This window comes from Meles meles, chromosome 17 (assembly GCF_922984935.1).
Source record: "Meles meles chromosome 17, mMelMel3.1 paternal haplotype, whole genome shotgun sequence".
NCBI lineage: Eukaryota > Metazoa > Chordata > Mammalia > Carnivora > Mustelidae > Meles > Meles meles.
Window position 1 is genome coordinate 46,375,309 of NC_060082.1, and position 27,479 is coordinate 46,402,787.

The 27,479-nt window shown below is 46.3% G+C and overlaps 1 protein-coding gene across 3 annotated transcripts in view; it reads left to right on the plus strand.

Annotated features, from left to right (window-relative positions):
- Positions 1–16,656: 16,656 nt before the first annotated feature.
- The window catches only part of FAM163A (family with sequence similarity 163 member A), an 81,302-nt gene continuing 70,479 nt past the window's right edge, over positions 16,657–27,479 (plus strand). For 2 of the 3 annotated variants that reach the window (XR_006815478.1, XM_045982116.1), the window contains exon 1: positions 17,195–17,317. The gene's annotated coding sequence lies outside the window, so the exon portion shown is untranslated. Of the gene's footprint in view, positions 16,786–17,194; positions 17,318–27,479 lie in introns of those variants that run through there. The other variant, XM_045982117.1, reaches the window with a different exon arrangement.

The following is a 27,479-nucleotide window of genomic DNA, read 5'->3' on the forward strand; positions in this document are numbered from 1 at the left end:
AGGGCCAGGTTTAATAAAACCTGAGCTGGCTCCCAGTTTCCAAGGACAGTCAACATCAAGGAATCCCACTGCATGCTTTCCCAGGCCTGTAATGTGGATGAAAAAAATGCCAAGTCTTCTCAAGGATAATGTTTTCTCAGATCCTCAATGGCTATTGACAGTGTCAGTCAAGCAGCTGCCAATGCATCTGGATTTGAGTGAGATGGCAAGAAAACCAAGATGGACTATCAAGGACCTACAAAAATTACTTCTCATCTGTCTCCACTCGTCCTCTAAAACAATACATAGTGCAGTTTGGTGGGGCCCTGTAAAAAGGTAGGGGAGAAGAATGAATGACTTCTCCAGATTCTTCAACTTCCCCTACTGTAAATTCCAGTGTTTGGGAAATTTTGTACGATGATTATTTTTGTAGCCAATAACATACACATTGTACAAAACTTAAAAGAACTAAAAGGGTCTATAGAAAAAGTCTCCCCCCTCCCCCAAATCCATTTCCCTTAATCCATTTTTTATCCCAGGGCCAATGGCACCGAGCGCTATTCTAGATCCTGAGGATGGAGCAGTGAATGAAACAGAGTCTCTGTCCTTACTGGGCTACATTCTAGTGTGGAGAGACACAAAGCAGCTTTGGGTACTGATAAATCCCATAAGAAAAATAAAATAACCAAAGAAGAGCCAGCTTTTGAGGCTCTCAAGGCAAGTATGGTCAGCTCTATCAAATGTTGCCAAAAGGTGAAGTATGGAGTAGGATGTAACGATGGTCTCCCGATGGGGGTGGCTGGTGACCTTGACAGTGGGTGAAAGACTGAATGGGAAGTGAGACAGTGGGGACACTGTCAGCTCACTCGAGAGGCTTGCTGTGAGGGGACAGAAAATGGGACAGTGGCTGGAATGTTGCTGCATGGGTTAAAGCAAGCAGAGTGTAAACTGCGCCGAACCCAGTGCCTGGTACAGAGCAAGCACATCCCTATTGTGAGCATAGTTCTTACCCCCAGTCTCTGCTGTCTGTTCAAAGTCCTTTTTCTCCTAAAAATGTTTTCAATCTGTGATTGTCTTATATGAGTCCTGAGAATGCACAGTCACTCAGTGGATTATCCACAGTTACAGCCTCTCTGGATAGAAGACACATTTCCAGGAATTGTAAATGGAGAGGCTTTGTGTTTTAAGTGGCCCGTCAGGGTGCATTTGGTGCCGGCAGGATGAGGTGCCATGACTACCCCTTTCAGCCCGAAAGAGGGCTTTGGAGGAGCTGCAAAACACCAGATTTCAGCCAGTAAGTGATCTTTCTTCTTCTGTCCATGGCTCTGTCCCACGACCATCTGGATCGTAGCGCACATGTGAGAGCACCCAGAGAATTTGTGGGCTCGAGAATGGTTTTCTGGTATTTCCATATTTTCCTGGGACAGTTTGGGAGGGGTGGCATTGGCGTGTTTGTGGTTGGTTTGCTTTCGGTCTTTTGTTTGCTGTCTGCCAAACAGACAAATGTCCCCAGTTGTCACCATTTATGAGCACTCGTATGGCCAAAGATTAGCCACAGGGATAAAAAGGCAAAGCAATTTGGATAGCCTACAATCAACACAAACTACCCTAGCAGAAGGGAAAGAGGGCTGACAGGGTTCCTCCCGGAGTCACTGGGATCCTGTCCCGCAAGGCACCAGCTCCTGTTCCAAGCACTAGATCCAAACTGGTTCGCAAACGAGGGCCCACATGCAACGTGTCAGTCCTGTTAAAGAACCAGCGAATCCCAGATTTTCAGTAAACGCATCTATTTTGTACCCAGCTGGGTAGCTTTTGTTCTGGGAGGAGAAAAACCTTCCTTCTCTTCTTCAAGGTGACAGAGTCAGACCGGACCCATCTGTTTCTCTCCTGCCAGCTGAAAGTCAGCGTCCTGAAGCGACTCCTCTTGGAGCTGTTGCTTCTTCGTGGCGTCCCCTGTGCTCTCTCTAGCACAGTCTCCTTTCCCGAGGACGTGCGGCGTACATTCGTCTTGGAACACCACGTATTTGGGACCTCACTCAATCATCACCTTGTGTCGACATAGACTTTCACCAGCCCGGGGAGGCAACAACTCCGTGCCAAAGCACAGGTTGTGTGCTGAGAAGATTAGGGGAGAAAACTGTTGCGGCTGGGCCAGTCTGGGGAGGCTCTTGCTTGCTCGTTACAGTTGTCGCCTGTGCTGACAAGGTAAATCAGTAGTCGCTTTCCAAGTCGGCCTGGTTTTACAAATGGGCCTCCCTAGCAGAACAGCATCACCACAACGGTCATGACGTCCTTTGCTCACTGATCTCTCTGTTTTCTCGAAGGAATTGGTTCTCCAGACAAGCTTAGCTCCCGGCCCCTAGAAATCTCACCACAAAGTATATGTCTGTCCTCTTTTTCCACTCACTGAAGCCCTTTCATCAGCCTGCTGTTTTTCTTAAGCCTCTCTTTCTCTGCAAAGATTTATCTTATGGTTCAGCTCTCTAAAAAATAATAATAATAATAAAAAGAAAAGTAAAAAAGCTGAGAGCAGGAGCTCTCAGGGAGAGGGTGGGGAGAGGATGTGGATGCTGTCCTGCACTGCTTTCTGGATGCTGCATTTGGGCTTTTAATCTGGCTGCTGTCAAGCTCCATTAACAGATTTGAACATCAGCCTCCTACCTTTGGGGCCTGGCCTCCCATCAGCCCTGACTGGGAGGAGCACAGTGTTTGAGGTCAGTAGCTAAGACGAAAGACAAGTTGGGTGCTGCAAAGAGCCCTCAGTCCCCGTCCTGACAGCCCAGTCGCCTTTCATTCCATATGGGGCAAGGGTTGGCGGGGGGGGGGGCATTGATTCCCCCACATGCAAGCGCTGACTGCCATCAGTGTCCCGTGCTGGCATCAGTAAAGCCCTTTGCAAACAGTACAATAGGAGACAAGGCTAAGCCTCCAAAACCTTTGCATACCTCTGAAAAGAGACAGAATGACTCTGGGAAACAGTGCTGGAGGAGGATAGCGTTTCCACTCCCACTGAAGTGGTAGAAGTCATTCCAGAGGGTCCTGGGAACAGATGGGCTAGACAGCCAGCCTTCACCTCTGGCCTCTGCCTTTGGTGGGTACCTAGCAGCATTTGGACTCTTCCTCAGGGGCCAGGCAGCAAGTTTCTGGGGAGGTAAAGCCCCCGGTGACATTCTCTTTGCGTTTGATAGAAAGTAGAAACCAGTATCCCAAGAAGAATCTATGTGTGTGTGGGGGGGAGGTGTGTGTGTTTGTTTCTCAAGCTGAAATGAACACTTTCGTGGTCATCAGGCAGAAAATAGTAAGTGCCCAGCTCTGCAAATTATTATGTTGGATCTAAAACCTGTGTGTGTGTGTGTGTGTGTGTGTGTGTGTGTGTGCGCACGCACGCGCACACGCCTTTAGTGTAAATAAGCACGGATTTGCTTTCAGCAACTCTTGAAAATTCTATGAAAAAAACAGATTGACTATAAAACTCGAATCATTGTTGGTAGGGAAAACAAATGGACAGATTCTGCGTTTAACCCTGTGTTGTCCCCACAGTTAATTATTTTTTTTTAAAGATTTTATTTATTTATTTGTCAGAGAGAGAGAGAGAGAGAGAACACAGGCAGACAGAGTGGCAGGCAGAGGAAGAGGGAGAAGCAGGCTCCCTGCCCAGCAAGGAACTGATGTGGGACTCGATCCCAGGACACCGGGATCATGACCTGAGCCGAAGGCAGCCACTTAACCAACTGAGCACCCAGGCGTCCACCCACAGTTAATTATTAACAGTAAATGCCCATTCTTTGAGGAAAGCTCCAAGTTTACGAAGAAGTTTGTTTGCTGAATCGGGTATTGAATTTGGAATTTTAATGTCTTTGTTATTTAATTAGAAATTTTGATGTATTTTTTATGGAATTTTGCATTACAATGAATTTGCAAAACAAGTCGTATGGTTCTTTTTAGTTCCTATGGTTCGTTTTAGTGATACAAACCCAACACACTCATTTTTTGAAATGGTTAGTTGTGTTTCATTAAGTTAAGCAAAACTCTTCCCAATATTGTGTGTAGAGTCAGTGGACAAATCGATGTAGCGTGGGAGGCTTGAAACACGGCAGACAGAATGGCTTGGGAAGAGAGAGGGGATGTAGTCTTGGGAGGTAATATGCCATGAAAATCTTGGATGGGAAATAGTGAAGGAAGGACGGAAGTAGCAGTAAATGTCCAGATGACAATGAGCAGATCGCCTGGGATGTGAGCCTCGGAGAGCAGTTCTGAGCCAAGTCCAGAGACTGAGGGCTCTTTCCCGGACAGCAGCGATAGCAGTGGGAGAGCGAGGCCAACCTTCCGGAGGAACGAGGGCAGCCGACTCTACCAGACAAGAAGCAGGAGACGGCAGTAAATTCATATAGTCAATTTTAAACTCTAACCTCCATAAGAAGAAAACATTGACGAGTGGTGCCCACCTTGGGCCAAACCAACAATGCTCTGGACATGGGCGGCTGCAGCAAGACTGAGCCTTGTCCCCACGGCGGTGTCTAGAACGGCCATCACAGTCCCCCGTGTCTTCACGTGGTTTGCCGGTTGCTAGAACACCATCTCTTCCCTTGTGCCCCTCTCCCTGCTTACAGATATGCTATATAAAGTCTCTAGAGGGGGCACATCCTTTTTTTGTTGTTGTGAAGTTGTTGTCCTTTATGTGTGTTTTTTTTTTCCCCAGATGCACTGAGGTATAAATGACAAATCCACACGTATATATTTTTATATGTATAAGGTGATGGTTTAATAAGCCTTGTGAAATGATTACCACAATCAGGTTAATAAATATATCCCTTATCTCACAGAGTTATCTGTGTGTGTGTGTGCACACGCGTGCGCGCGTGCTCGCGCATGCACACGTAGTGAGAATGTTGAAGGTCTACTTTCTTAGCAAATTTCAAGTATATGATACAGCATTATTCACCAGAGTGACTATGCTGTATTTTAGATTCCTCCAAACTTATTCTTATTAACTGAAGACTTGTACACTTTGACCAGCATCTCCCCTTCTCTCCTGCTCCTCAGCCTCTGGCAACTACCATTCTACTCCCTTTCTGAGTTCAGCTTTTTTAGATTTCACTATAAGTGATATTCTTCCTTTGGCTTATTTCTCTTAGCGTAGTGTCCTCAAGGCCCATCCATGTTTTTACAAATGGCAGGATTTCCTTTCTCATGGCTGAATAGTATTCATACATTAAATATACGACATATGTATATATCACATCTCCTTTATCCACTCATCTGTTGACAGACACTTAGGTTGTCTCCATATCTTGGATATTGTGAGTAAGACTGCTGTAAACACGGCACTGTAGAAACTTGTGACATAATGATTTTCTTTCCTTTGGATACATACTCAGAAGTGGGATTGGTCATTGTATGGTAGTTCTATCCTTAATTTTTTGCAGAACCTTCATTCTGTTTTCCAGAGTGGCTGCACCAATTTACATTCCCACCAATAGTGCACAAGGGTTCCCTTTTCTCCACATCTTCACCAACACTTGATATTTCATGTCTTTTTTTTTAAGATTTTATTTATTTACTTGACAGACAGAGCTCACAAGTAGGCAGAGAGGCAGGCAGAGAGAGAGGAGGAAGCAGGCTCCCCGCAGAGCAGAGAGCCTGATGCGGGGCTCGATCCCAGGAACCTGGGATCATGACTTGAGCTGAAGGCAGAAGCTTAACCCACTGAGCCACCCAGGCACCGCAATTTCATGTCTTTTTGATAAAAACTATCCTAATAGGTATGGGATGATACCTCAATGTGGTTTTGATTTTCATTTCCCTGATGACTGGTGATGCCGAGTACCTTTTCATGTACCTGTTATCCGTTTCTATGTCTTCTTTGGAAAAGTGTTTATTCAAGTCTTTTGCCCATTTTTAATGGAATTTTGTTTTGTTTTGTTTGTCTTTTGCTATTGAGTTCTGTAAGTTCCTTAGGTATTTTGGATATTAACCCCATATCAAATACAAGGTTGTAAATATATTCTGCCGTTCCGTAGGCTGCCTTTTCATTTTGATCTTTGTTACCCTGGCAGTGCAGAAACTTTAATTTCATTTAGTTCCACTTTTATTTTGCTTTTGTTGTTTGTGCTTTTGGTGACATATCCAATAAATTACTGCAAAGACCAATGTTAGGAAGATTTCCCCCTGTTTTTTTTCTAGAAGTTTCACGATTTCAAGCTTTACCTTTTAGTTTTTAATCATTTCTGGTTGGTTTTTGTAAGATTGGGGTTCAGTCTCACACTTTTGCATGGGGGTTTACAGTTTTCCCAACACCGTTTACTAAAGAGACTGTTCTTTCCCCTATTGCATGTTCTCGGAGTCCTTTCGAAGATTATATATGCATGGGTTTATCTCTGGGCTCTAAAATTTGTTCTTCTGGTCTAGGTCTTTGTTTTTATGTCAGTACCATACTGTTTCAATTATTACAATTTGTGTGATACTTCCAGGTTTGTTCTTTTTCCGGATTGCTTTATCTATTGGGGTTTTTTTGTGGTTCCATATGAATTTTGGAATTTAGTATTTTTTTCTATTTCTGTGGAAAATACCATTGGAATTTTTATAGAGATTGCATTGAATCTGTAGATCACTTTGGGTAGTGTAGACATTTTAACAATATCAATTCTTCTAATCAGTAAACATGGGATACCTTTCCATTTGTTTGTAATTTCTTCAATTTCTTTCTTCAGTGTCTTGTAGATTTCATCGTACAGATCTTTTGCCTCCTTGTTAAATTGAATTCTAAGTATTTTTTGTTTGTTTGTTTTTGATGCTGTTGTAATTGGGACTGTTTTCTTGACTTCTCTTTCTAATGGTTTGTGGTTGATATATAGAAATGCAACTGATTTTTACATGTTGATTTTGTATCTTGCTACTTTACTGAATTTATTAGTTCCATCAATTTTCTGATGGAGTCTTTAGATTTTTCTGTATAATAGCATGTCATCTGCAAATGGAAACAGTTTTACTTCTTCCTTTCCAATTTGGATGCTTTTATCTCCTGTAGTCTAATTGCTCTGGCTGGGACTTCTAGGACTGTGTTGAATAGAAGGGGGGAGAGTGGGCATCCTTGTCTTCTTCCTGAGACCAGCATTATTCTGATACCAAAGCCAGATAAGGACACTACAAAAAAAAGAAAACTACAGACCAATATCCCTGATGGCCATACTTGCAGAAATCATCAACAAAATACTAGAAGCAGAATTCAAGAGTGCATTAAAGGCACCATACACCATGATTAAGTTGGATTGGTTTTTGGAATGTAAGGATGGTTCAACAGACACAAGGCAATAAACACAAACATCATGTCAACAAAATGAGACAAAAATCATGTGATTTGGCAAAATCAGCATCCTCTCATGATAGAAACTCTCAACAAATTAGTTATAGAAGGAATGTACCTCAACATAAGAAAGGCCGTATAGGACAAGCTCATAACTAACATCATACTCAATGGGAAAAGCTCTAAGTTCCACTAAGATTAGGACCAAGACCAATATTACATTTGTGATGGCAAAGAGAGACTTACTGTCAATGATGAGCTCCTAGGTCTATTGGGATCTTTTGTATAACTTGAGTAAGTCACTTATATACTCTATCCCATGTGTGAAATGGACTAAGATGTGAATTAATTGCTAAGTGTATAATTGTGTTGAGAAAGATAAATAAGCTAGTATCTTGCCTATGTTTTAGCTGGCTAAAAATAGACCAAAGGCCAACTAATTCCATTTCTTTAAATGGCCCTCCTATAGTTTAATATTTTACAGAAGTTGCAGGAACCACTTATAGAAAGAGGATACAAATCTGAGTAAGCAATCGCTCCCTGCTCATTTTCTGAATTATCTCATAGCTCTTTTGTGAATTTCTAGTTAAGAACTGATTCACCCTTAAATATCTTCTGGTGGCCCATGTCAACATGGAAGTTGGATGTCAACTTTGCTTTCTATGGGAACACAGATGCCCCACAGCTCTCTGGGGTTGGTGGAACATTTAGGGTGTAGGCATGGTACTGTTCCCATCCAGCCACAGACACTTTCTTAATTCCCATTTTGCCATAACCCATTATTTTAATTCAATCATGAGAACGTACTTGGCTATGTTTATAGTGTTCTTCAGCACATCGGTTTAGTGAGTCATATTTGTATCCTCCTAAAGTAAGAGGCTGACCATAGTCAGTCTTGAAAGCAACTGTAAAGAGGCTAGGAAATCTCATGCATCAGCCAGGCTACAGGGGCAGACAAGAGGAACTCAATAATTCCTGATTGCCGTGAAATGACTATAAAATAAAAGACTTTGTCTCAAGAGAGGATAGACCTTTCACTTCTGTAAGGGAGACCAGGAACTGGAGACAGGAGAAAATGAAATTCTGAGTAAATTTATTTTTAAAAATTTTTTAAAGATTTTATTTATTTATTTGACAGATGGAGATCACAAGTAGGCAGAGAAGCAGGCAGAGAGAGAGGGCAAAGCCGGCTTCCTGCTGAGCGGAGAGCCTGATACGGGGCTCAATCCCAGGACCCTGGGATCAAGACCTGAGCCGAAGGCAGAGGCTTTAACCCACTGAGTCACCCAGGTGCCCCAATTCTGAGTAAATTTAAATGCAAGATGATATTCAAACCTTTACAGAGGTAGCATGCCCCCTTTTTCCCCTTGGATAATTAATTATACCTTTACCACAATCCTAATTCCAAGACCTTGTGGGAGAAAACCCCTCCTCACATCCCAGGAGCAACAAAGTCTTCCCCTGCTTCACTAAGAACAGTTTCTTGAAAATCAATGGGCACCCTCTCACCTGCCCCCCAAATTAAAAAAGGTAATTTGGGGCATTTCCGGTCTATTAGCATAACACACCCCTAATAGAGACTGGAGCAGCAAATATCAATGTTTTTGCAGCAAAATGAATAAATATTGGCACCAAAATGAGATAAAGACTTTAAATAACCTCACTAGAGCTTAAGTTTTGCCCAAATCAGAACAGGTCAGATCTGGTTTTGTTCTCAAACGAGATCTTTTCTAAACTGACTTTCAGAGATTTTTGAATTTCAAATTTTAGATAAAGGATTGTAGATCTGTACAAGAGAAAACCACTGAGCTGGGCTTTGTTATGCTGTCCTCGCTAGGGAAAGCTGTGATCTTAATTAGCGACAAAACAGTACTTGACATCTTTAAAAAGAAAACTTGAATCTTCCCTCTGATTTACTATGTGGTTTGAATGTCAGATGGCAGAGTTGGTCATATGGAAGAAATTAAGCTAATATCCCCCTGTAAAAAAAAAAAAAAAGATTTTATTTATCAGAGAGAGAGAAACAGAGGCAGGCAGAGGGAGAAGCAGGCTCCCTGCTGAGCAGGGAACCTGACTTGGGGTTAGAACCCAGGGTCTTGGGATCATGTTCTGAACCAAAGGCAGATACTTAACTGACTGAGCCACCCAGGCGTCCTGCTATTATCTTTTTGCTATCTCAAGAAGCTTCCACTAGAAGAACCTGTGTTTAGCTAAAAAGCAGTTTTTTCCCAGTTATAACGACAATATAAAACTGCTTTGGAAAAGGGGAATAAGGCAGGAGGAGATGCTTCCAGTGGACTGGGAGACTAGGGGAGGACTGGGTTTTATCTCACTCCGATTAAGTGATGTGGCCCCTGTCTGAATAGTCCTTCAATTTTATAATGAAAGTCAATAGAAGAAATATTACTTTGCTAGACTGCATCTAAGAGTGCAAAAGGTAGGGGTAATTTTTTCTTTGATATATTCTTATTGATGTCTACCAAAAAGTCAGTATTTTCACCCAATATAAGTCCTTCCAGATTAAAACAACACATTCATGTATGCAGCTGAAGCACTTCAACTTCTGACAAGGGCAGAGTAAGCTGTTTGTCAAAACTTTTAGGGGCGCCTGGGTGGCTCAGTGGGTTAAGCCTCTGCCTTCGGCTCAGGTCATGATCTCAGGGTCCTGGGACCGAGCCCTGCCTCAGGCTCTCTGCTCAGCAGGGAGCCTGCTTCCCCCTCTCTCTGCCTGCCTCCCTGCCTACTTGTGATCTCTCTCTGTTAAATAAATGAATAAAATCTTAAAAAAAAACTTTTAGATAACTAAGAGTTTTGAGACAATGTTTAAAATCATCTTAAAAGCATCAAAGAGCCAACAAGGTCATAAGGAATTACTAGATCTAAGCTTCAAGAGAAGATAGAAATTCACACTGAGGAGCCTTACATTGGGGGCCACTGGGGGGCATTTGGTAATCAAATACTGGAGCTTATGTTTCACCCAAGCTATGGATGCTGGGAAACTACCTCCTGCCTCGGGTTGGGAGTCTAAAGGACTTCTACTGGAGGGTAGCGTGAATGGGGGTTGGAGGAGCACTTGTATTTGAACGTGGGCTAGATTTGGTAACTCACTTCCAATGTGTAGGGTGTTGCCAAAGTCATGCATGCTCTTTTGCCACTCATCCTGGGTTTCTTTACACCATGGTGATCTCAAGGACTCATCATACTTAGTGGTGAAAATTCAAAAGTTTGCTTACATGTTCATATGTGAAAAATGTCATTATAGCTCAAAAATACATGAAGCAAAAAGTGATGGAATCAAAGGGAAAAGATAGACAATTTAACAACAAAAGTTGGAGATTTAATTTCTTTTTTAATTTTTTAAAGTAAGCTCTGTATCCAGGGTGGGGCTTCAACTCATGACCCTGAGATCAAGAGTCACAAGAGCCAGCCCCGCGCCCCAAAAAGAAAGTCTTTAATCAAAAATCTAAGCTCCCACCTCAAGAATCTAAGGGAAAAGGAGCAAAATAAACCTAAAACAAGAAGAAAGGGTATAATTAAGACAAGAAAAAAAATCAATAAAATTGAAAATACACTGTTTCTTTGAAAAGATCAATAAAATTAATGAACCTTTGGCAAGACTGGCAAAAAGACAAAAAGGAGGGGGACAACACAGATGACCAATGTTTCAGGAACAAAACGGGATCACTACATGCTCTGCAGATGTCAAAGGAAGAAAAACGGAATACAATAAGCCAGTCTACACACCTCAATCTGACAACTTAGAGGAAATGTCAGTTCTTTACAAAATACAAAGTACTACCTCTCACCCGGTCTGAAATAGACAATTTGAATCACCCTATAACTGTTAAGAAAATTAAACTTACAATTTCAAATCTTCTAAAAGGCCCAGGCCCAGAAAGATTCACCAGACAAGTCTACCAAACATTTAAATGAGCCTTAACATCAAATCTACCTAATCTCTTCCAGAAAATAGTAGAGGAGAGAACACTTTCCAATATATTTAATGAACCTAGTATTACTCTGATACCAAAACCAGACAAAGATAATACAAATAAAGAAAACCACTGACCAATATCTCTTGTGAATACAGATGCAAGAAATGCTCAACAAAATGTTAGCAAATAGAATTTAGCAATACATAAAAAGAATTATATACCATGACCAAGAAGGCATTATTCCAGGCATGCAAGACTGGTTTAATTTTCAAAAAGCAATGGACACATCCACCATATTAACAGGCTAAAAAAGAAAAGTCACATGCTTCTATAACCTAATGTAAAAGCACTCAGCAAAATTCAACACCCATTTATCACAAACATTTTCACAAAAATAGGAATAGAAGAAAATTTTGTCAATTTGATACCTACAGTTAGAAGGAAAAATTGTTAACATGATATCTACAGCTAATTTATATTTAATTATGAAAGGCTCAATCTTTCTCCATAATATCAAAATGCTGGCAAGGCTCTTGTAGGTATAGAGAAGATGATTCTAAAGTATAAATGGAAAGGCAGAGGAACTAGAAGGCCTAAAACAATATTTTAAATATTTTATTTATTTTTAAATATTTTTATTATCAGAGCACAAGCAGGGAGAGCAGCAGGCAGAGGGAGAGGGACAAGCAGGCTCCCTGATGAGCAGAAAGCCAGATGAGAGGCTTATTCCCAGGACCCTGGGATCATGACCTGAGCCGAAGGCAGATGCTTAATGACTGAGTCACCCTGTCATCCTGACCTAAAACAATTGTGAATAGGAAGAATAACATGGGCCAATCAGTCTGCTCAGTTTCAACCTAGTATTGGGTGGAGGAATATAGATCAGCAGAACAGAAAAGAGAATCCAGAAACAGACTCGTACAAGTATGCTAACAAGTTCTTGACAAAGGAGGAAAGGCAATTCAATGGAAGACAGAGTTTTTAAACAAATGGTATTAAAGCAATTGGACATACTGAGGCAAGAAAAAAAAAACTCAACCAAAATCTCACATCTTATATAAAAATTAATTCAGGTCACAAACTTAAAGGTAAAACATGGAAGAGAAAAAAAAATAGAAGAAAATCTTTGGGATGTAGGGCTAAGCAGAGAGTTCTTAGACTTGACAGAAACTCCATGACCCATAGTAAGAAAATCTGAAAAATTGGACCTTATCAAAATTTACAAAGTCCTCTGCAAAATCCATGTAAAGAGGATGAAAGACAATCTACAGAATGGGAGAAAATATTTACAAACTATGTATCTGCAAAAAGACTAGGATCGGGGCTCCTGGGTGGCTCAGTGGGGTTAAGCCTCTGCCTTCAGCTCAGGTCATGATCCTAGGGTCCTGGGATCGAGTCCTGCATCGGGATCTTTGCTCAGCAGGGATCCTGCTTCCCCCTCTCTCTCTGCCTGCCTCTCTGCCTACTTGTGATCTCTCTGTGTCAAAGAAATAAATAAAATCTTAAAAAAAAAATTAGGATCTCCAGACGCCTGGGTGACTCAGTTTGTTAAGCATCAGACACCTGATTTTGGTTCAGGTTATGATCTCAGGGTTGTGACATCAAGTGCCTCTTGGAGCCTAGCCTCAGGCTTTGGGCTGAGTGTGGACCCTGCTTAGGATTTTCCCTATCCCTCTGCCCCTCCTCCTGCTCGTCGCACTTTCTCTCTAAACAAAAACAAAACCCAATAACTAGCATCTAAAATATGTAAAGAATTATCAAAACTCAGGAGTAAAAGAACAAACAGTCTAATTAGAAAATGTCCAAAAGGGGGCACCTGGCTGGCTCAGTGGGTTAAGCCTCTGCCTTCAGCTCAGGTCATGATCTCAGGGTCCTGGGATCAAGCCCTGCATTGGGCTCTCTGCTCAGCAGGGAGCCTGCTCCCCCCCATCCCCCGCCTGCTCTCTGCCTACTTGTGATCTCTGTCTGTCAAATGAATAAACAAAATCTTAAAAAAAAAAAAAAAGAAAATGTCCAAAAGGCATAAACAGATATTTCTCCAAAGAGAGCACATATTTGGAAATACAGATGCCAAATAAGTACATGAAAAGATGTTCAACTTTATTAGTCATAAGGGAATGGAAATTACAACTGCAGTGAGATTATCACAATACATTTATGAAGATGGATTAAATTTTTAAAAACAGTGACAACACCAAATGCTGGCAAGGATGTGGAAAAACTGGGTACCTCATGTATTGCCAGTGTGAGTCCAAAAAGGCACTCTGGAAAACAGGTTGGCAATCTCGTTTATAAAGAAGTGTGCAACACAGTCCAGCAACTGCCCTTCTGGACATTCACCCCAGAGATATGAAAACTCAAACGTTCATACCAAAACCTGCACACAAATATTTATAGCGGCTTGATTTATAACTGCTCAAAACTGAAAAAAAAAAACAACAAAAAACCAGATGTCTTTCAGTGAGTGAATGAATGGCTAATCAAGTCTTGGTACATCCATACCATCCAATTAATAAACCTGGATCAATCCCCAAAGAATTATGCTGAGTGGGGGGGAAAAAGGCTTACATACTATATGATTTCACTTACTTACTATTCTTGAAATCACAGTTTTAGAAATGGTAAACAGACCAGTGGTTTCTAGGGGTTAGGGCTGGGGAGGGGGGAAGTGGGTGTGGCTATTAAAAGGAAACCTGAGGGATTCTTGTGCTGATAGAAATGCTCTGACTCTGGAAATGTCCATCTCCTGGGTGTGATAGAGTTTTGCAAGACGGTAGCAATGTGGGGACTGGGTAAGGGTACCTAGGACCCTTGCATAATTTCTTAAAATTACTTCTGAATTTACAGTGATCTCACAATGAAAATTCCTCTTTAAAAAATTATTCCTGATCAAAAGATGAAGATTAATGAAGGGGAGAAATACTTGCAATCTATAAGTGACAAAGTGACATTCTATATAGCTAGAATATACAAAGAACCTTTATGGATCAACAAGAAAAAAAATCTGATGACTCAGTAGGAAAATGGGTAAAGACTTATACAGGCACTTCACAAAACAGAAAATTCAAATAGGCTCTAAGTACATAAAAATGCGTACTATCTTATTGGTAATTAGGGATATGAAATGAAGATCACAGGTTTGATATCATTACATAGCCACCAGACTGACAAAAATTAAGAAGTCTAACAAGATGTCTGGGCAAGAATGTAGAGTGACTGCAAAATACATATTTGGTGGAAGTGTGAATTTTATGACCACTTTGGCAAACAACTTGGCATTATTTAATGAAGTTAAATATGGGCATAGCATGTCGCCCAGCAATTCCACTGCAAGGTGTATACTTTTTTTTTTTTTAAAGATTTTATCTATTTACTTGACAGAGAGAGAGATCACAAGTAGGCAGAGAGGCAGGCAGAGAGAGAGGAGGAAGCAGGCTCCCCACTGAGCAGAGAGCCGACGCAGGGCCGATCCCAGGACCCCGGGACCATGACCCCAGCCAAAGGCAGAGGCCTCAACCCACTGAGCCACCCAGGCGCCCCTAGGTGTGTACTTTAAAGAGAAGTTTGCTTCTGCACACCAGGAGATGCGTACAAGAATGCGGTTAGCAGTGTTATTTGTGATAGCCCCAAGGAGAAGAATATACAACAAAAATGGATGACCTCACAAACAACCAAACGAAAGAGGAGGCCAGATACACAAAGAATTCATGCTCTAGGGGCGCCTGGGTGTCTCAGTGGGTTAAAACCTCAGCCTTCGGCTCAGGTCATGATCTCAGGGTCCTGGGATCGAGCCCCAAGTCGGGCTCGCTGCTCAGTGGTGAGCCTGCTTCCCCCCGCCCCCGCTCCCCCCGCCTGCCTCTCTTCCTCCATGTGACCTCTCTCTCTCTGTCAAATAAATAAATAAAATCTTAAAAAAAAAGAATTCACGCTCTATCATTTACATAAAGTACAAAACTAAGCAAACACAACAGTGTTTGGGCAGACACACATGAGGTAACTACCGTGAAGTCAGGATGGCTGTCACTTTAGGGGGAAGGGAAGGGCTTAGGAATGGGGTCCGTGGTAGGGTGATGTCAGGGACCTGGCTGAGTACACAGGTTTGATTTATGATGGTTGCTCAGGCTGCACCAGGCTTCTTCCTCTCTCTGTGTAATTGTGCCTAAGAAAATTAACACATCTCTTTATATTGCAGCTTTGCCTTTGAGAAGAATTGAGACGAGGAAAGAATGTAGGTGTGAGGTTTGTGTGAGAAAAGGCAGTGCATGATGATCCGAGATCAAACTTGAAACCTGTAAAGAGAAAGAGGGAAACGTGGAGTGTTGGAAGCAACAGGAAGCCTGCTGGGCCCATTGGGTGTCTAACTTGCCTTTGGATAGATGCATATTATTTAGCGTGCTTTAGGAATAATAAAGGTAGCTCCAAGTTGAATAATAAAGGTTGCTAAATTTCTTACTCCTCTTCTTTACAAGTTGGACCTGGACTGAGGGACCAGTGTTTTTCCTTCTCTCCAGAAATTGATAAAATGTTCATGTTTGCTTTGAATCCTCCAGACTGTCCAGAGTATGAAGAGGAAAACATATTTGATAAGAACAGCCCCCCCCCCCCGACCTTGAGCATTAACTTGAGTGATCCTCTCCCTTCCTCCCTCCCTCTTCCCCTGTCTTCAGTCCAAGCCGCGTGGGGAGAAAAATGAACACACCGGAACAGGCAAAAGTTCCGTAATGAGATGCTTTGGAGATGCGAAAAAGTGACAGTTTCCTTCCATCTCGCCCCACCATGTTCTCCAAGCAGACTGATGTCAGAATTTTCGGTTTGGGGGGGTACAGCACATAAGCTACTTGTAGAGCTTGAAAGCATTACAGGAAGGTGATTTCAGAGAAGAAATCTAGAGCGCAATGTTTTCTCCTCGTGTTGGGGGAGGAGGAAGACATTGCGTCTCCTTTCCTGCCTTTTCCTGCTAGATCTCGCCGTCATAATTCTAATTGCATTTACTCCCTCCCTGCCCCGACCCTCCACGGCGGGGACATCCAGGTGTGACTGGACTTCCAGGGACCAGCGCTGGCCAGAAATAGGGAAACAGAGGAGCCTTTCGGAAGGCTCTCCAGGCAAAGTTCAGGGGACAGAGACACTCCCTGGTCCTTAAAACTATCATTCTCCCAGGATTTCCGTGCTGGACTTGAGCTGTGGCTCGCGAAGTTCTTAGGGCGCCGACTCCTGAACTCACATTTCTTAGGCGAAAAGGCAGCGGAGCTAAGGGACTCGTTGGAAGGCACCAGCCTGCGCCTTTCTGTCCCTTCCCTTCGCCTTGGTGCAAGCGGCCTCTCTGGTGGGGGATTCTCCCAGGACTGGGGCCAGCGCCAATCAGGTGACTCGGTACCTGCCCCCAGCCCGGGCCACCTGGAGGGGCGATGAGGTTCTCGGCTCCGTGCGGGGCCAGTGCTCGGAGCGCCGGGGAACGCAGAGGAGCCTCGCGCGGGCAGCCCCAGGCCCGGGCGCTCGAAGGACGCGCGCAGACCCGGTGCCAGCCGAACCCGGGAGCGGCCGCCGGAGCGAAGCTGCTCAGCCGCGGTAACGGGTTAGGGGCGCTCCTGGAGCCGAGGTTCCCGGAAGGAAGAAAAGGAGGGAGGGAGCGGAGCGGGGGCGGGCCGAGGATCCCGCGGGGTGCCCGGCTCCGTGCGGGGAAGTGTCCGGCTGGGGCGTACTTCCGAAGGCGCCTAGTACCGGCGGCAGCAAAACCCGGGGCCGCCTTTCCGGCACGCCGCTATCTTGACCTTGACCGTGCCCGGCCGGGTCTGGGTCCGCGCTCGGCTCTCCAGCTCCGCATCTGCAGCCGCGTGCTCCGGGGGGGGTGGGGTGGGGTGGTGGACGTCTCCGGCCTCGTGGCCAGACCTCTGGGCGCGCTGTCTCCGCCTCGGGGACGGACTTGCGGGGCTGCAGTCCCCGCCTGCGCCGCTGCCGCCCGCTCCCGCTCCGCGAGCGCCTTCCCCTGGCCGGAGCGCACACGGACGCGGCTGCTGCGCCCGGGCGCCCACGACCTCCCGGGAGCATGCGGCGGCCCCGGCTCACGACGCTGCACACTCGGTGGGACCGTCCGGCGCGCGTGAGTGAGCGGGGCCGGGGCTGAGCACCGCGGCGGGTGGGAGCGGGGCCGGCGGGCGGGTGCGGGGCCGGCGGGCAGCGCCGCCGCCTTCGGTCGGTGCGTCCGGGTGCCTCGGAGCGCGCGGGCGCCTCTGCGCCAGCCTTGCAACCTGGGTGCGGTTTGCTGGGGATTTTGCTGAAGTTTGACCACGGAAGGAGGGCGGAGATGCGTTCGCGGCTTAGGGTCGCCATCTCCAACGCAACCGGGGCCGACGTCTGCCTGAGGGACGGAGAAACCAGACTCTCACCGGGGCCGCTGTCCGCTCGCTCTCGAGGCCAGAGGCGGCGTCGCGTCCCGCTCTCCCCAGGGCGGTGCGCCGAGGGCTTCGCTGGGGGCGCCGGGCCACATCGAAGCTTCGCTCAGCGGCCCGGGGGAGGGTTTAGCCCAAATAGAAGCAGGGCAAGAGCGGAAGGCAGTATTCCTGTCCCCATCACCCGTCTGGCTGGGTGGCCCCGGGAGAGTGCCCAGAGCGGCGCCCGGGAGACCTGCCTGGGTGGCTTCCTCCGGTCTCTGCGCTGCCTAAGGCGACCAGGGAGCGCAGGGGTGAGATCTGTCGTCTCTGTCGGTGTCCTTGGGTTACAGACACCACCCGTGCTTTTCTGTCACACTTGGGCCTCCCTTTTCTCTGGGTGGAATTGTGGGGCCCTGAAAGTTTGCTCTTTCTAGCAAGTTTGAGGCGGAGAGTGGAGGGTGGGGGGCAGGCGGCGCCCCTCCCCCCGCAGTCAGCGGAGACACTTTCTCCGGTTCTTTCCAGTCTGTCCAGCCCCGGACCCTCCTTCAGCCCGAGGCCACACTCATGGCCTGGCCGGAGGACCCGGGTTGGAGCTGGGGGTTGTCACCCGCAAGGCTGGGGGGCCAGCGTAACTGGCAGAGGTTGACGTCTACGCGGTCGTATCTCTGTGCCCTGTGTCGGGTCCTCCAGTGACGGAGCCGGACCCACGTTTTATACCGCGTGAGAGACAAACGGGAGAGGGCGGGGGGAGACTTCAGGTCTGGCAAGTGCACTTTGCCTGAGATTCGCTGGGATCTGGAGTCTTCCTGGGGGCGCGGTGGTGGGGAGGAGGTGGAAGGCAGCTTCCTTTCTGTATTTCTGAAGTTCTCGGGAAGTATATGCAGCTCCTGCCCCTTTCCTTTAAACTGACAGAGGCGGATGAAGGGGAAGACAGAGCAGAGGTACATTCTGGGAGAGCGACGATAATTTCTCAGACCTCTCTCCAGTGGTTCCAGCTGCAGTGCCCGCGAGGATCCAAACCAGCACGTAGAGATGGCGGGGGGCGGGGTGGAGTGGGCACCCAGGGTAGACCAGTCGTGGAGGATCGCAGCCCCCTCCTCACAGCCCCCCCCCATGAGGAGCATGGGTATAATTTCTGCCACCTGGGGGTTGAAATGAGAGAAGACCAAGTGTGAATGAGAAAAGCCTCTGAAGTCCTTTGGGCTGGGGGCAGGATGTCTGTGTCACACACACAGAAACCCCAGTGGTGGGCATCCTTGGCATTCTTGCCAGAACTAGAAATTTGCCTTTAGTGCAAAATTGCTGAGGAAAAGCTGAATGGGCTCCAGGGCTGATGAGAGCAAGTCCCTCCCACTTTGCTCAAGGATCTCTGTTTTGTCTCCAGCAGACGGGTCTGTAATTGGAAATGAGCTCCTCTTGGTCCAGAGACTTGTGGGGCTGAGTGCAGACATCCTCTGGCAACAACAGAGCCGTCAGGGCCCAGGAAACGCCCACCCTCACCCAGAGGCCTAGGGTGGGATTGTAGTGGCCTCTCCCGGTAACTCAGGAGGGAGATTGGGGTGGATCAGAGCAGAACTTGGGAGTCGTCTGGGTGGCTTCTTAACAGAACGGCCCTGGCTGGGCCATTCCAGGTCTTGTCAATTGTGAAAAGTGCCCTGAGGTCTCGAATCCAGCCTGATGATCATTAACACTAATGAAAACTGCTGCTACTTATTAAGTCTCTTCTCCGTGCCAGACACAAGGCTTTGAAAAATCAATATGATTATCCCCGCATTTCATGCAGAGGAGACTGAGTTGGGGAGAAGTTAAATTACTTGCTAAGAGCATCAAGCCAGTCAGTGACAGAGTTGCTGCGTGAAGCTGGGTCTCCCAGTTGCAAAGGGCCCTGCTCCTTCCACGGTGCTGGTCTCCTCCTGTTAAGGACAGACTCGGGTGTGGAAGCTGAAAATCTGGAGCCGTGGTGAACACACACCAAGAGATGCTGGGATCCTGTTAGGCTTTAGGGAAAGTGCTGGCCTGGTAAAAAACCAAAACCAAAACCAAAACTGCGTGCTCTTCATTCCCCCGAGGACTCAGGGGTTTAAGTGTACACAGAAGATCGATTCTTTAACAGGTAAAGTGTAAACTGCGATTTACTTTCAATGAGCATCCAAAAGATTGATAAACTGCTGATGAAATCCTGGAGAAACAGTCCCTTTCCTGTGTTACCGTTGGAAGAGTAAATGGGTACAACTTCTTTGGAGAGTGTTTTAGAGACATCTCCCAAAACTGGAAGTGCCCACCGTCAGACCCAGTGACTCCATTTTTAGGAGTTGAGCTTGCCCTTGTATTGGCTCCGGGCACAAAGACAGACGCACAGTATAGCATCATTTGAAAGAACAATTTACGTGCTCGTCTAAGAGGGACTTTTTTTTTTTTTTTTTAATCTCATGGTACCTCCAGTAGTTGAATACTGTCCTATTATTTAAAAAAGAAAAAAAAAAAAGACTTAGGAAGTTTCTCCATAATTGACAGGGAATGATTTCTAAGATGCATGGCTAGGTGGAAAATACGCATAGAGGGTTTCTAAAACGCTAATGTCTATGTTATGAGAGAGGAGGCAGAGAATTCCCTTATCCAGGAGACGCTGCCAGCACGTGGCTGCCCATCAGCAAGGTGGGTAGGTCTATTTCAGGTGTTACAGTTGGGCTTCTGAAAGGAGAGGAGGAGAGATACACTTGAAAGAAAAGTTTTGAAAATTATTCTGGTGTCTAGGGCCAGATTGTTCCTGAGGAGGAAGGAGGGTTATGGACACAGCTGTTGTGGAGGTATCCGTCAGTGTGTTCTGGAGCGTCCCCTCAGGAAACTCCCATCAGCACAGATGGCCAGCTCAGCACCCCCTTTCCCCAGGATTTCCCTTCTGCTGATCCTCACCCTCCCTGGAAGCTTCTAGGTGCATGAAGGGCATGGGGGCAGGCCTTCCGGCACAGTTATGGGGGAAGCCTTCCTTGAGAGCTGACTTCCAGCTACTCTGCTAAGCACTCTGCCTACCTCATCTCATTTAATATCCCAGTCACATATGTGGGAGAGCCCAGGCTCTCTGCCATCGAGCAGCACCTTTCTGTCTTCCTCCGATGACTTTCCTTCTCGGCACGGTGACCTGACGCAGGGGCACAGGAGCATCACAGGTGCTCGGAGACTCAATTTGGGTTCTAACAGCATGTGGCTGAGCATTACACACTTTGATAGATGAGCTGGAATGTTTGCAGTCTGGAGAGTTTTGTACAAGGCACAGTTCAGGGACAAAGCAGTCAGCGTCTTGGGTTGGATTTCCATCTTTCCTGCTCCTGTCTCTGTGGCGTGTGCATTAGGGCTGGGCCCTGTGGACCATGAGCGTGATCTCCTGTGGGGATGGAAGAGGGGGAAAAGGAGGGATTGTCTCTGCTTTGCTCCAGATGTTAGTGGCATCGAGATGCTCAGAAGGCCCTGTGTCTGTCCCACCACCCAAGGAACCCATGGAAGAAGGTGGGCAGGGTGGCCCCCGAGGCCCAGGTCTGTGCTGGGAGTCTGCCTGCTGTTTGACAAAACCAGTCCGAGAGCCACGGGCCTGGCTCACTGCAAACCTTTCTCCTCCCACACAGCTCACTGGCTAGGGCTCACCTCTGACTCCCATTCCACTTCAAAAGGTAACAGCTTGAATTTTTCCCCAAATGAATTCTAGAGCAAGGACAGCAGTTTCTTCTATGTTCTGCTATGGCTCATGGGGGTGAGAGCAAGAAGCTGGTTGGGGCTCTCAGCTAAGGCTGCTGAACCTCGCCACGGCCGGGGGGTTGGGGCAAAAGCCAGATGCCCCAACAATTTAGGGGAAAAAAGCCACCTTATGACACACAAAAATGGTGTTTACGTAGCATAGCAAAATAGTAGTCTAACATATTTCGGTTCGGAATATGAGTATTGTTCAAGGCACTGGGAAGACAGAAAGATGAGCGAGTCGTGGTCCCTGGGCTCGAGCTGCCCACAGAGCAGTGTGGGAGAGGACCATTCACATCAGCAGCTGGACCCTGCAGACTAAAGAAAGAAGGGTTAAGTAGAGCCACAAAGACTTGCGGTCATGTGCAGTAGAGCTCAAGTGAACCTGGGGCTGGTCCCGTAATTCCAGTAGACTGTTGAGGTCTTTCTGAAGGAGGTGATTTTTGAGCTGGGCCTTGAAGGTGAATTAAATTTTGATAGACAACCTCGGGAGAAGGGGCAGAAGAAGCCAAGAGAATGGGTTTTGATAGGCTGTGGGGTGTTTAAAGATACATTAATATCAGTAATGCCAATATTTACTCAGATCTGCTGCAGACATAATACATGGTATTTTCAGATACTTACAGGGTAAAACTGTTTATATCTCCGGAAGATAGGCAATCACTGTGATTTTTTTTTTTTTTTTTTTTGGTGGTAAAATCAACAGGGCTTGGTGATGGATAGATAATAGAAGGGACTTCCACAAGTCCAAGACTATAAAACCATATTAAGTTTACATCATATTCATTTATTAAATGAATTAAAATAACAACGGATGGTAGCTTACCTGTGTGAAATTGACATTTCTGTTGTATCTGACCGCTGCATGACAATGAGCTTCCCCGTGAGGAGGCAGCTGAGCCTCAGCAATGGGGATTCAAGCTGTGCCCCACCATGTTGTTTGGCTGTTCATTCACCCCTGGATTCACTCGTTCATTTATTCCTACATGCAACAAAGATGATCCTTGTGCCTGAACCATGTGCTGGCCTAGCTGGGGGGAGAGAGAGAGGGAGGGAGAGAGAGAGAGAGAAAAGAGGAAACATGTTCCTGCAGCCTCCAGGAGCTTGCAGTATGTGGGAGAGATCACAGAAGCTGATAAATGCCACAGTAAAAATAGCAACGAAGGACAGTGGGAAAACATAGTATGTGCTCAGTAAATGCTGGTTGCTAAAACGAATAAGCAGCCTGATGATAAACAGAACAGATACAAGAGTTTTACAACCTGTTAAACAAACAGATACAGATCGAGAGCCCAGAGGGCTAAAAATGTTTCTTTGGATTTGGCCAGTGGGTCTCAAACACTTGTTCATGTTGTGAAACCCACGGGAATCGTGGTGCTTTCTGGAGAATACCATAAAATTTTGAAATGGCTGAATATATAATTTTGAACTATATCAGAGAGCATCTCCTGCTACATTTGCCCACAGACAGACTAGCAGACTCCAAGTTTTGAGAAAGAAAACTTTATGAAACAAAAGCTTTAAATTGAGGGTAGTCTGTCAGTTCATTTTTTTTTTTTCTATGAATTGGGGAAAGACTGCCAAAGTTCTATTTTAGTGCTGGAAACCCTTGGTCCAGCTGGTAGAACACCAGGGATCCACAGTCATACAGTTCTGGCAGTTTGAAGGTTGTTGATGACTTTAGCAAGGGCAATTTCAGAAGAGTAATGAGGCCAGAAGCTGGATAGAATTGGGTCGTGTCTTCATGATGTCAAGCAAGTATTTATTGAATGTCACGGGGGATACAGGATGGAGGGGGGGAAACCAGAGCAGTCAAAGCCCCAGCCTTCATGGAACTTGAAGTCATTTGGGGAAACAGATCTGTCACGAGTAAATGTAAAATGACATTTATAAAAGTAGAGGCCCAGGGCATTTAACAGGGTGTTTAACAGGAGGTCCAGGCCCCTCGGGGAGGACCTGGGAAATCACCCTCAGAAAATGATGGTTCAGCCGGGACCCGGAGAGTGAGTAGGAGCAGAGTTGCTATGGGGAGTTTGGGAGCTGAGAAAGGATATTCCAGGAATGGGAGAGGGTCATGGCTAGAGCAGGCGTGGCATTTGGAGATGCACAAGGCCTGTGGACTGGGGTGCAGAGAAGGAGAGGGAGAAGCACGTGAGCTGAGCAGGAGAGGCAGGAGGGAGTCTTAGCAGCTGCAGGAGGGACTCTGATGTTGATTCTAGAGTGACAGGTAGTCACTGAAGTACTTAAGCAGGAGGGTGACACAGCCAGATGTCCCATTTCAGAAGGATCACTGTGACTAAGACCACTGTGACTGTAGAGCGTGGGGAAGAGATTCCAGGTGGCCAAGGGAAGATTCAGGGAGCCCTATCGGGAGACGGTTATTTATGCTGGGACATTTATTGTGGGGTAGGAAGAAGTAGATAGATTGGAGCGGTTTAGAAGTTCAGATGGACAGAACATGATGGTTTGGATGTGCGAAGTGAGAGGAAAGTATTGGGGATGAGCCCTAGGGGCCAGCTTTGTAGCGGTGGGTGGAGGTGCAGATCCCTGCAACAGGAAACCGTCATACGTCCCAAGTTCAGTCCCAGCGTGTCGTATGTGAGGACCCTTTGAACCGTCTGAGTGCAGAGGTCGAGAAGCCAGGGGGATGTAGGGACAGGAATTTGGAGAAGGAGAGGTCTGGGCAGGAGCTGTGCCCCCGTAAGTCATCAACATCCAGGGGTAAAGGAAACCGTGGCGTGGATGAGGCTGCCGAGGGAGGCGGGAGGTCGTGGAAGGGAAGGCTTGGGGTTGACTTTGAGTTAGGATGAGCCTAGAAGGTAAGCAGAGAAGGATGATCTAGAGAGACAGAAGGAAAGCCAGGAGGGGGAAACGTCATGACAACCAAGGGCAGAATGTTTCCCGAATAAGGAGAAGAGGAAGCATGGGGGCTGTGGGGAAGTCCCTGACAACAACAATGAGGACCAGTAAACTTCCATTGGCTTCAGAAACAGAGATCACGGGTGATTCAAACAAGAGTGATGGGATGTGATGGGCTGGAGCCAGGCTGTAGTTGTTGGAGGACCAAGTGGACCCAGAATGTGTAAGTGAGTCTTTCCAGAGGTTTGTCCGTGATGGTGGTCTTGTTCTGTTTTAATGGGAGAGAGTTGGGCACCTCTAAGTGTCAATGGGAAAGATCCATTTGAATGGAAAAGTAATAGGTTCAAGGAAGGATAAGTCATAATGTGAGGTTTCTTTTTTCTTTTTCTTTAAGATTTTATTCATTTATTTATTTGACAGACAGAGATTACAAGTAGGCAGAGAAGCAGGCATAGAGAGAGAGGGGGGAAGCAGGCTCCCTTCTGAGCAGAGAGCCTGACACAGGGTTCAATCCCAGGACCCTGGGACCATGACCTGAGCCAAAGGCAGAGGCTTAACCCTGAGCCACCCAGGCGCTCTAATGTGAGGTTTCTAAGAACATGGACGGACAGCCTCAAACGTGCGTGTGGAAGGATAAGCCTTAGGATGGAGAGGGGTCATTCTTTTGGACAACTGGACCGAAGGAGGGTAGGTTGAGGACAGGTATGAGTTTGTATGAGATGTTGGAAGGATGAGAACGTTGCTGTCTGATGCAGAGCAGGAGGGGGGCTAATGGGGAGGCAGGATGGAGGAGGAAGTTTATTTTCAAATGAGGGTGATGAGGACAGTGAAGGGACAGGGTGAAGAAACTAGCGAGAGATGATACCGTTGGAACATTTATCAGCCGTGTGACATCGAGCCCGTTTTCTTATCTGTGAAATGGGAATGACCACCAGGATGCCAACTCCATGGGCTGGTGCCTGGCATGTAGAAGGTGAGCAGCAGATGTATGCTGCTGTCTGAACTTTTCTTCTTACCGTCAGCGGCTAGTACGGGGCTGAACACAGACTTGATCGTAGTATGAAATAGTCATCAATACTCCAGGGTATTTAGTACCTAAAAATCAGTTAGACCTCTCTCCATATGCTGCCTGTCTCCCTTCCCATCTGTGAAGCACCAGTCTCTCTCTTCTCTAAGCAGTCAGAAGCTTTTTTGCTACTTAATGCTGAAGGATTTATTTGTACGTGGTGCTGAGCCAGGGCAGATTCTATTAGGGGAGTCAAGCATATGGGCAGGGCACTGGGCCAGGGTGAAGAGTGAAGAGGTTCAATTAATTCAAGAGCCCAATCTCCTCTGATCTCATTGATCTACAGAGGACAGGGCATCTACTGAAGTCACTCCTTCATGTCTTTTATAACATCCAGTGAAAGCAACTTTGAACCAGGCCTGCACCCCGGGCCGAGATACAGAGTTGAATAGGAATGGTTCCTGCCCTTGTGATATTCATTTGACCAGATAAACGTTGTAATGACAGCATCACGTGCTGGGGAGCATGGAAAAAAGAGCCCCTAGATGTGCCCAGACTAGGCAGGGAAGGCTTCTCAGAGGAGGTGGTGTTTGAGCTGGAATGTGAAGGTTAACATCTGTGTGGGCCAGAAGGGAAAGAGACAAGGAGGGAACATCCTTGCAGACACGAAGGGAAGTCTTCCGGCTTCGAGGCTGGGGTGTTAGAGAGGCCATCTGTGTATATTAGAACTTTCTAGAATGATGGCAGAACCTCAGATGAAAGGGAAGCAATTGCTAGAGTCCTCAGTGAGTGAAGGAGAGGCAGTGGTGGGGAGAGGGATATGGTAAAAAATAAGAAAATATCATGGCCCTCAAAGGAAATGAAACACTCTAGACTCTAATTCTGGAAAACAGACTAGACTCCTGAAAAGATCGAACTGTTGCTTATTTCCAAATGAAGGTGACTACCACAAAACAGGTGGGATGTAATTCCAAGCTGTTGGGTCACTGAGTTCCCCTGGAGGACACTATATACAGCCTTACAGATGGGGACCCTCAGGTTCAAAACCTCAGAAATCGGCTGAGTCCACATGATGACTCGACAGTCCGTGATGTTGTCCTTGGTGGAGTCTCTTTCCCAGATGTCTCAGAGAATCATTTCCAACCTCTTTGCTGAGGTCTCGCTGATCCCAGGCATGTCTTCACGCTGTGGCAAAGGAGTCAGGCCAATAGCACCATTCTTCTCAGGGGGCTGATGTTTCAACAGCAGGCTTCTCTTGGCAGATGGGTTTCATCGCCGACTCTCTTCTCTGTTGGGCAGACTCTGTACCCAGTGCTATGCTGGGCACATTGGAGGAATCAGAAAAAATACCAGACCTGGTCCATGCTCTCAAAGTTCTCATAGTCTAAATAGAAAAGCCAGACTGATAGACCGAGAAGAGTAAGCAATACCGGCCTTGTCTGGCTTATTAAGCGTAGGTGGTTGGGTACCGACAGGCGTATTGCCCCTGTCCGGTCAAGAGTTGAGAGGGTTGGAAAAGAGAGAGTAAGGAATTCAAAATGACCTTCAGATTTTTGAATGGGGGGAGGAGGCCTGGGGAGCCATGGTGCCATTCTGAGAGGCAGGGAGTACAACAGGGGAGAGATTTCGAGGGGAGGTGAAGACTGGAGAATGGTGAGTTCGCAGCCTTACTTAGGTGGAGGTAGATGCAGAATTCAGTTGCCTTTGTTGATGTGAGTGTACTGAGTGGGTTGGTGTTTTAACAAAGGGGAAAAAGTTAATGAGGCAAATGGAGACAATGGTAATGGATGGGGGAAGGGATATACTCTTGAAACATTTAAGGGATGAAGTGGGTAAGATTTAGTGGCTGAGTGGATTTGAGGGGGGAGAGGGAGGGAAGAGACTGAATGACTCATAGGTTACTGGGCTTGGGGACTGCGTGGATGGTGGTACCATTTACTAGGAGGAGGGATGCTGGAGGAAAAGAGAGCCGATAAAATGATGAGGTCTGTTCAAGACCATTCGAATTAACGATGGGAAAGCTGAGGATGTAGTATCTAGGAGCCATTGGGTGGCACAAGCTGGAAACCCAGGAGAGTTCAGCCTAGTGACATAGCTCTGGGAGTTGACCATGGACAGGTAAGGGCCGAAGGCAGGCATGGGGGAGCAAGGGTGGGGCCTGGGGAAAGACTCATGTTTATGAGGGGAGTGGTCTAGAGGAGATTGTCTGGGAGGCAATAGTCAGGGTTGCATGAGTTGAACCAGGAGAGGTAGTATTACGAGTGGTTGATGAGGAGAAGAGTTAAGGGATGAGGCTT